Genomic DNA, 10,709 nt, shown 5'->3' with positions numbered 1-10,709 from the left:
CCACCAACTAAACCCTATTTTGATCCCTAACTTTTCATTCCATTCTCCATCTGCTTGCCTACCACAGTTTCAACATAAACTTTGGGAAACATTAGTAGAACTATTTGTCTGAAACAACTGTGATCTTTCTTCTTTGTTTTCATCCCTTTAACAGCTGCTTTCCAGCAACTAAGAAAGAATTTAGGCCTGCTAGATGTTAATTATTACACTGCTCTTTCACTCCCACCTCCACATGTACACCCTGATCCTGCTCTCCCTTATCATAAAAACATCACAGAAACTATGCTACACGGCTAGAGTTACAGTAAAAGTGTTTCTACACACAGAGGTCCTTATTCAGTTATTGCTTAATACTCTTTTGGGGAAACTTGACTTCAGTGGGAGTTGGTCCCATATAGTGACAGAGCAGAGATTTCAGGGCATGAACTGCAGAGCACGGGAACCCCCACAGAAATTTTGTTTGGCAGATCAAGGTAGTGAAGCTTCGCCAATAGGCTGCTGTGGGAATACTGACACCACAACTGAAAAGCGTTGGCTTCTGCTGCTCTTTAGGATATGTTGCAAGATCAGAACCTACATTTATATATCAGCTTAAGGCTGTAAAGCTTTTTATGACATTTCAGGTTTGATAAAAACATGTTTGTTATTGTTTTAGTATTACTTTTAGCATGATCTAATTTATAGACCTAATAGTAGTTTTAAGATATACAATAGGTGGAGCTGGTAGCACTGCCTACTATTAAACTTGCCTAACACTTCCACTTACAAGGCTCTGTATTCAACAGCTTACAGCTTTGCCAGGCCTGAACCATTTGGGCTGAAATTTTACATGTTGCTCAGAAAATTTAGCCTTAGGCTGAATTTTACTGGCAAGTATCAGCCAAAATCGTACAACTGTTCAGCTTTCTCCAAGAACAAAACTGGGAAAATTAAACATTTTTTGCCATGTTAAAAGTATAGACATTTTCTTGGAGAAGCTAGAAGCCTACGCTACAACACGTATTGGAAACACAGTGAAAATAACACTTTGTTACAGGGAGCACATTTTCAGTGTTTTCCACCAAATCTAGACAAAGTTTTACAAGAAAAACTTCCATGAAATCACAGTTTAAATGGGGTCAGCAGAAACAGTTTCTGTTTTAAAAGCTAAACAGCACCAATTCTGTCCTCATTGAACTGTCTTAAGCTTCTCACATCTCCTGTAGTGCTGGGCTTTCAGAATGATAAATAGGGTACCTGTCTCTTCCAGATTCCCCCCTTTTTGGGGCATAATATTTTGGTACAAAAAACTAACTGATGCAAATGCAGATGAAACATGAACTTGGATGTGAGGGAACAGAGAGGAGAAATGGTCTACTAAGGATGTGAAGAGGGGACAAAGACAGATCAGTGGAGGGAATGACGGTCTGAAAATGAGTGAACAAAAATTTAAAACTTCGCTGGAGGATGGGAACTAGGGCTGGCTGCTGAATTACATGGAATAGGAAGCCCAGGAGAATCACTGCAGTCATAGGAACATGCTGGAGAAGGTGAGACACAAAGTGACAAGTTGGGAGTCATAACATACTATTTTTAGCCTGTAACGGGTACCCAGCTTCCTAAGTATCATCATTTGCTGTTGCCAGATAGTAGCTGTGAAACCCATTGGTGATCACTGCGCATTTGTCTCCTCTACAGCTGGTCTCTATAAATTCTGTCAATTTACTTCTTCTATAAATTATTTAACTGCTTGACGGCACCCTGCTGAGTTCAGCAACAACCTATGATGCAATATCTCTATTCCTTTTACAAGAAAAGAAATAGGAAATCAGGCCTGGTCAGAAATGGGTACGGTAGCTTAAGATGGCACTGCCCTCTCTGCCACAAAGTTGATTATTGTTCCTCTGGTGGATTTAACTGTCCCAATGGCTGCAACATCACCAGATGACGTGCCTAAAAATTTCTCCTCCACATCAGTTTGAATTCTGGTGACTTCTTGCTGAAAGACACTCAGACCTGTCTGATGTTGAACTGAACCAGACAAAGAGCATTCACACAATCCTGTCACCTAACTCACAATGACAGTAATCTCCAGCTAGGACATGGCCTAAAACACAATGAATAATGAAAGAATTTGAATAGTACATAGTCCAAAACTCAGAAGTCAGTGGAAAAATAATAAACAGGCCTTTGTTAATTCATTCTATACCATGATGATGTAGTGGGCCTGTGGAAAATGCTGCATGATGTCAATGGAAGAAAAATGCTTGTGAGCAAAGAATTATTTCCTAAGATTTGAGTGCCTGATTTTGGTCTCTGAATTTGTCTGTGGCATACTAAAAGATTCCACAAGTGCCTACACATATAATTTCCTAAAATATGACTTGTTCATTGTGCATTATTTTTCTCGTCACATCAGATTTCATTCTCTGTGTTCCTGGTATAAGGAATTTTATTCTGGGTACCAGAATTTATGCTGCCTAGAGTTCAGTTCAGTGTTTAGTTTTTTATTTGTGAAACCAAAGTAGAAAATTACAAACCATTATGGATACTTTTTGTGAGTTTTGTATACTTAACAAAAAAACCCAGAAATTTCTGCCTTTTTGGCTGGAAAAACCTAAGGTGCTTTTTCACCTACAGTTGAGCTTAAGAAGAGTCAGTCACTGCTTTTTCCACTGTTTGGCTTGGCCTCTAATTTTATACAGTTTTACTTTGTGTCCACCAGTGCCAGCAAAGCTTTCCTTTCCATTCAGCATCAAACACAGAAAACTCAGCTCTATGGAATTAAATTATTCCTCTTGTCTACAGCAGAAAGGTTGAAGCTTATCTTAAGCTAAAGCAGCTTATATTTTGTCTTTGCTCTCCAAGGCTTCATGCTACAAGGCTCCGCAGAAAGGTCTCGATGACTTGCTAGGATCCTGATCAAGCACCGTTGGTTTGGGATTTTCTTCGAAAAGGCTTTTCACCTTCCCAAAACGGAGGAAATCTGAGAACAATTATCAGAGGAGGAAATCATCCACAAACTTAAAAGTCTGCAGGCTGCTTATTAAAGTAGTACTATACATTTGAGGAGCAATGGTTTTGTAGTAAGGCTGTAGGCTAGATTGAGGTGATCTGGGTTCAGCCCTTGGTTTAAACGGTGTAGATTTAAGCAAGCCATCGAGAGCTACAGCCAGTGAGGAACTTAGACCACAAAGAGAGGATTTTGGTAAAAAGAAGGTACCAATGCCCAAAAGTCTCTGCCTAGATGCTGCCTGCCCTGTACCCATCTGGGATACAGGAACAAACCGTTCCTTCGGTTGTGCCCAAAGAGGTCCAAGCAGCTAATTTAGAGAGATTCCTAATCTCAAGAAAACCCTAATTTTGAAAAAGACAGAATACTGTTTGTATATTTAGCACAACTTTTCTTCACATATTCTGTTCAAATAATTTTCAGTGCGAATTTTAGCTGTGCTAGAATGGACCGAAACCCAAGACTCCCCCCTCCACACTAGCCACAAGTTGCATACCCCTTCTGGCTTTGTTCCCTGCTGGACCTTGGACTTCTTTTGGCACAGCGGCAAAGGAGAGGGAGAGCTCCAGTTCTCCGCAGCATAGCCCAGGGGGCCAGGGCACTGGAATGAACAATACTGTCGAATGCCTACATTCAGTGCCTTTCTGGACCAGCTCTTTCCCTGGTAAGTACTTAAAGCATAAAACTGTTATATAAAACAAGGGTACCGCTTTCGTCTTCAAGAGTCCTATTTTTAAAGAAAAGCATGAGTGTTATTATTCCAAAAAACAGATGTAAGTGTCTAGCCACAGCAGACCCTAGGCTCTAAAATGAATGGATACACCATTCTGTAGGCTTGAATCCAGAGTCTATACTCTGGAGAGGGGTAGTATTCATAACATATAAAAACCCCGTTCTTAGTTTTTCCTCTTGGTTAGCATTAATCTTCTCCCTGATTAATACACGTGTTATGTATTTTCCAAGACGTCTAATTTTCCCCCTGCTGTTCAAAGGGAGCCTGTGTACTTCATACACACTTATTCTTTGCACTGAAAGGATCGATGAACTAAAAATGCTGGTGTCTAAAGGCATCAAAGTCCTCTTAGGAAACAAAGTCAGAGACCTATGGGATAGGTTCATATCATCAAATTTCTTGTCTGTGTATGTAACAAAATTTGGTATCTCAGTTTACTTGGCCTATCCGAAATATCCACAGACCACAGACTTACCATCAAAACCGAAAAACAATTTATTAGTGTGACAACCAGAATATTTACAAAGCATACTACAGAATCTGAACACTGATTTTTTTGGACACAGAAATGGAGGCATAAAGGCCCTCTGTAGCAGAGTCACAGCAAACCACTGGCTGGAGCATTGCCACTTTGCAATTCCGATTAAACACTTTTCCATCCAACCACTGAAGCCATCCAGCATATTCTGCTGAAGTCTGTGCAACTGATTTGCTAATACAAGTGGATGAACTAGCTCAAACTATAATCACTTCTCCTTAATGTGAACGGGACTACAGAGACAAATACTATTACACTGGATTCATCCATATTTTCCAATTACTGTCCTAAGTGTTACAAATGCCTCACCACAAGAAATGAAATTTCTATTTCAGATTCCCTCAACCACATCAGTTATCACAGGATCATAGAAATGTCGACTGGAAAGGACCTCTGGAGGTCATCTTGTCCAGCCTCCCACTGAAAACAGGATGGTCACCAATGCTGGATCAAGCCACCTATAATTTTGTCCAGACTGGTCTTGAAAACCTCCAAGAATGAAGACTCCACAACTGTGCAACCATGAGTCAATCTAACCAAAGAAGCCAAGCAATTTAAGGCTGAATGGAAGGTACCATCCCAAAGGGAGAACCAGCTCTGGTTTTGTTAACCAGCATTTTGTCTCCGAGAATACTCTGCAGATGCTTAGGGGGAATATATTAAAACAGGGAGTACGTAGACTGATCCTCTTACAGCAACCAGATAAATTAATGAAAGGGAAGTCTTTTTAGGAATATTATTGCACACAAAAATGCAGATACAACCTGAAGCTCAGATTCCTGAAGTCACAGAGGAATATTTTGCTGGGAAAATAATACAAGGACTACATATCACTGATAACTTGCATTGTTCTTACTCTCTTTCTTTATAAGATGTTACTGGCCACTCAAAAATACAGGATACTTGGCTAGAAAGACCGTTGTTCTTTCTGTACCCTCTAAAATTCATCATCTGGGTTCTTGTTCTAAAAGGAAACAGATTAACCACCACCACCACCACCCCCATTTGGATCACAATCTTTAATCTCATACTATCAAGAAAGCTAAATGTTCCAAAGTATGACATCTTAATCATATGGATCAAGACAGAAAAGGAGGCTTAGACATTTAAGGGGGCTGCATATTTTCTGGCTGTCATCAGCTTCAAGCTACTACAATTTGGTTGTTCTGGGTTGTCTTTAAATGTCTCTGTGCCTCTGCTTCACAACCTCAGTAATAAAACTGCTTAGACATGTTTCAAGAATATATACCTAATATATAGTTAAAACACTCAAATATCATACTAATAGATGTCATTAATAAGTATCCAGGTAAAAAAATAGAATTGCATCATCACACATTTGAGATATACACGTTAAAAAGAATTGCCTAGATCAATTTACACAGTAGAGAATTACAGAAAAAAATAAGATGCCTAATTTAACACCACTTTTAACATGGAGAAACAATAATTATTTCACCTCCAAGACTCTGAAAGGCAAATAACACCACTTTGACAGTGAATATACTGTGTGTTCATGTAAAATTTTGAAGACAACAAATTCCAGTAGATTCTCTTGCATCATTTTCATCTTTCTGCACCCATATTGTTTATACACCCTTTGGTTTCTCTGTCCCTGACTCAGACATGCATCATCTCTATTTCTGGGAAAATATTATTGACATTTTGTCCTTGGGTGTCTGTCACTGGTGGGGGGCAGGGCAAGACTATCTAATGCATGGAATGTAGGTCATGAAAAGCTGGGGGCACTCAAGATGTTTTTGAACCAGAAAACAGGCTTTACTGGAATGGGAAAATAAGAAATTAGACAGCTTCATGTGATTTAATTTTAGATGCTTCACTGAAACACCACAGCTGCTCCGCTGGTAACGTCTTTTCTGGAGACAATGAGACAAGTGTTCTTATGATGGCTTAGTGCTGGTAGGCAAACTGAGCAAAATTCAGCAATTAAATAGAACTTCTTTTTTTGTCTGCAGAAATACTGGGGACTCATCTTTCCTCTCCTCCAGTTCAGCTTGCGCATGCGCAAAAGCTGCTAGGTACATGCTGAAGCTTAGACACTACCTCACCACCTCCAGCCCCATCCAAGGCAACCGGTAAAGAGCATTTCACATTACTAACAAAGGAATTTGGGACAGTTGGAAAGTGCTTCACAAGTTTTTTCCATTCCAGTTCTTCTTTCTGGGTGGTCCTTACCAGAGCCTGCTCTGGGTTTTGGCTCTTCTCTACCCAAAGCTGGCCAGAATAATTTCAGTTATATAACATTTGCCAGACTCTCCTCTATTCTTCAGACTGCTCCTTTTCACCACATTACCCCAGATTTCCAATTTGCCTAATAGCATTTCCTCCCCTACCTACTTTATCAAATTCTCTCCTTGGCTGTCATTATCTCTGGGAATCTCTATGCAGTATTTAAAATTCTTTTATAGCCCTAACTCTTACTTATGGACTCCAAAGTTAAAGCATAATGCTGCTCTTTCCCTGACCACACTCGAATGGGTACCTAACAACAAGTTACAAAAAGGGAGATATGAATATCTCAGCCATTGGCACCTATCTTAGGAAGCTCTCATTTCCCACAGAGTCAGTGGAGAATAATGCTTTTCCTAACTTAGGTACAGGTACTAGCTATAGTGAGTATCCTTAAACAATCGAAAACATGCGACACAGAAGCCTTAGAAGCATTCATGTAGGAAACATAATTTCCTTCTAGGAAAGCAGACGCCTCTCTTTTGTGGTTCTGTATTCCAGCTAAATTTTTAAGGAACTAAAAGGAGTGATGACTTGCAAGGTATAAATATAATGTTGTGGTCCTTGCTATTGGTCCTTTTGATGTCCTGCTCCCTCTCTCTGCCCTTATCAAGTGATGTGTGAGGAGCATCTCTTTGGCTGCCAGCTGTCATGCCAGCTCAGGTGTTGGTCATAGCCTGGACATGATCCTGAACCCACATCTCCCAAGTGGTCACTCATGTCCTGAAGTCAGGCTTGTACGTGTAATTTCTAACGGTAGCCAGGTGGTTACTGAGGATTTTGAAGACTACTGGACCTAGTGATTTCCAAACCAATGTTTATATAAATGGGAGGCACAGGATGTTTAACGTCTGTCTGCTACACTTCAAGTGCAGTTACCAGAAACCATGCAATCCTCTATCATTATTTAATAGCTCATTTGAGAATAACAGGGTGATTCCCTTTTCAACAGTTGTGGCCCAGAAAACACGAGATTACATAACTTCAATCACCTATTGACAGCTTTCAAGAGAATAAGTTAAAAAGGTCTTTTGGGGGTTTGGAAGTTTCTGATTGCAGGAGCCTAATCTTAAACGAAGCAGCATAAAACATTATCAGGAAATAAGAGACATTCTTCCAGAGTTACAGGCAAATGTATATTGCAGGTAATTTCTCAGTAAAAATGCCCACTAGGAATCCCCAAGTTTGTCTGCAAATGTAATAATGTCCAAGAGAGGATGCAATGACGTAGATAAATGACACAGAAGGATCTCTGCACTGGCAGTGAGAAAAATGATACCATTTAGTCATTTGAAAATACGTCATGTTTCTCCACCTGATTTTTAACAATAAGGGGAAAGAATTAAGAAGAATAAATTTTAAAGTGCCAATTCAGATGTACATATGTTGTAGTAGATCTAATTAGCCCTTATAAAGACTCGAAGGGAATTGTTGCAAAGGGTAGATCAGATTAGAATGTTATTAAAAAGGAGAAAACAAATTTGCATATAAAAATCCCACCTGAAAATAGCATATCCAAGGCCTAGACATTTCAGATTTTCCTGTAATATCCAAAGTATAAGACAAGAGAATGTACTAAACTGACATTCAGCCCGAAGGAAAAAATTTGGATGGATGCACTGTTTGAACATAATGTAACTCCAGATATGAATGAGGCTGTCAGGATAAGTTTTCCTTGGTAATTAATCCACCGAGAAGAAAAGTTCAGAGGTAAAGCAATTAGGAATGACTGCACCAAACTGGAGAGAGAAGTTAAATCAGACGTTTCAATTACTGACATGGCTGTATTTCATGTGCACTTTATTGCTCGGTTTACTACTATCAATAAAAAATCTAGTAAATGAAACAATGAAGGCCAATACAGAATGCAAGATAAACCTTGATTAAAAAAACCCTTTAAATCCAATTCAGCTAAGGCATAATATTTAAAACTCTCAGCCTGCTAACTTCTATCCCAGTTGTTCAGTTAGAGCCTGAACTGTAACCTTTGAAAATTAACAGACTCCCATAGGAATGCAGAATTTCAAAATATGGTGCTGTTGTATGTCTTTTTCCACTCATCTACCTGATATAAAACTAGTAGATTAAAGTCAGATTGCATAGGAGTTTGAATTTAAAAAATCTGGATATGGTATTAAATGCAAACAATAAGCAGTAGCAAGCACATAGGGAAAATTCTACACTTCAAGCAATGATTTTTCTTTTCAATAACATTTTTGCAGCTCTGCTACAGACTGAGACTCCTCAAGTTCAGTCTGTCCCCTCTGTAATTCTCTAGTGATACAGTCCGCAAACATGCTAAGTACCAAAGCCCTCAAATATACATACCAGTACTTCAAACCCTTTGAAAACCAAGCCTCTTTCAGCTTTTCCCTTGACAAGAGCTAGTGTGACAGACACACCAGCTGCTCAGACCTGAATAAGGGCTTTTTGAAGCAAAACCCATGAGCACACCAAACATTCAAAATGAGACTGTAGCAGATACATACTGCCTGAAAATTAGGGATAAGTCAGAGCTGTGACACCTATAGTGGTATTTGTATTATATAGGTAATACTGGTAATTGGCAGCATCTTGGCTTAAACAATAAATCAGCCATCTCTTTGACTTGGCTCAGTATCAGGTGACCTAGTGAAAGAAAATAAGTGCCTGCAAGACTGAATAATTCTCAAAGTGATAAGAGGTTTACAATTAAAACCATTTCATGCCAGATTTTGCCACAAAATGCTTGCAGTAGATGATAATTTGCACATCTGCTAATAGCGTATGTCATTCCTTGACTGTTTCAGTTTATAGTACACTCTCCTCTGAAGAAAACAATCACAGATTTTTAAGGCTTTATCTCTAGAAACTTTCCCCTTTCCAATGGCTTGATTTCTGAAGAAAACAGAAATCTGGTTTCCACCAGAGAGGAAGGCAGGTGGGACGTCAGTATATGTCTGTGACTCTAGAAAAGACAGGTAACAGTCCCTGAAAGGTGTTGCCTGGTCAGTATTGTAGTTGCTCTCCATTTTTACATGTTTTCTCCATAATAAGACTGAAAGGCACTGAGAAGATTTCTCCCTGGCTGCTTGTTGTATCTATCTGTGCTACAGAATGAATACCATCACTAGAGCAGTGAGATTGGCCACGGCTCTCATGCTGATACTAATGAGGTTCCTGGTGTAATTTCCATACCCCCTCTAAGCTGATGCTATAAATAACAATCAATGCAGCCTTACATGGCTAAGTCCTGATAAAGTTTCTGATGGTGCCAAAATATCCCATTTCTCTGTGTGCCAGATGCTTTTAATAAGGCGACTTCCATCTTATGGAACTGTGTTTGCATTACCCTCGTCCCCCTGAGCTGCTTACAGTGATGCTTACAGTTGGGTCAACTTTTTTCCCCTGTCTTGCCCTTTTGCCTCTGTATAAGAAATAGGATCATTATTCTCCAGAGCCACCCACGAAGAAGAAAGGATGTGTATGGACAACCTTTTTCTGAGAGCATTTCACATTCATTTAAGACTTAGTTCCATTAGGAGAGCCCATTCAGGGCTCACTTCCACTGCTTTTAGAGAAAGCTCTCTAAAAATCTCCAGTAACTAAGCACAATTGAAAAAAAAATCATGTCAAAGGAAAGAACTCTAAAGCTGACAATAACACAGAGACTTTGTGTCCAGGTGACCTGCTGTGAAGTACCTGCTCCCACAGCTGAGTCCAGAACTCTGTGTTAGATCCTGAGCATCTGAGCAGCATTCCATTAAAACTGTCTTTGGATAAAATTCATTAAGACCCAAGGACCAAGCCTACGTCACTCTGCTAACTAAGCTAAGGTCATGCTTGTTGATATGCCCTTGTTCAGAAATTACATTTCTTAAATCCTTTTTCTCACAGAAACACAGTTTTTGCCATTTTCCCCAACAGTGACTTAGTTAAGCCAATTTACTAGGAGATGAGAGACGTTAGTTTGAACTCCCTTAACCAATGAATGCAATCGAAGCCTGATTCCACATTTCCTGGGTAAGTGGCAGAGTCACAAGTCTGCTGTATTGAAAAGGTGTATTCCCTCTTAAACATGCTTTTGTTGAACATGCTTTTGTTGTTAGTTTATAGAATCATAGAATCATAGAATACTTTGGGTTGGAAGGGACCTCTAAAGGTCATCTAGTCCAACCCCCCTGCCATGGGCAGGGACATCTTCCACTAGACCAGGT

Source organism: Aptenodytes forsteri, unplaced genomic scaffold, assembly GCF_000699145.1.
Source record: "Aptenodytes forsteri isolate BGI_AS27 unplaced genomic scaffold, ASM69914v1 Scaffold88, whole genome shotgun sequence".
NCBI lineage: Eukaryota > Metazoa > Chordata > Aves > Sphenisciformes > Spheniscidae > Aptenodytes > Aptenodytes forsteri.
Note: the sequence above shows the minus strand (reverse complement) of the source record.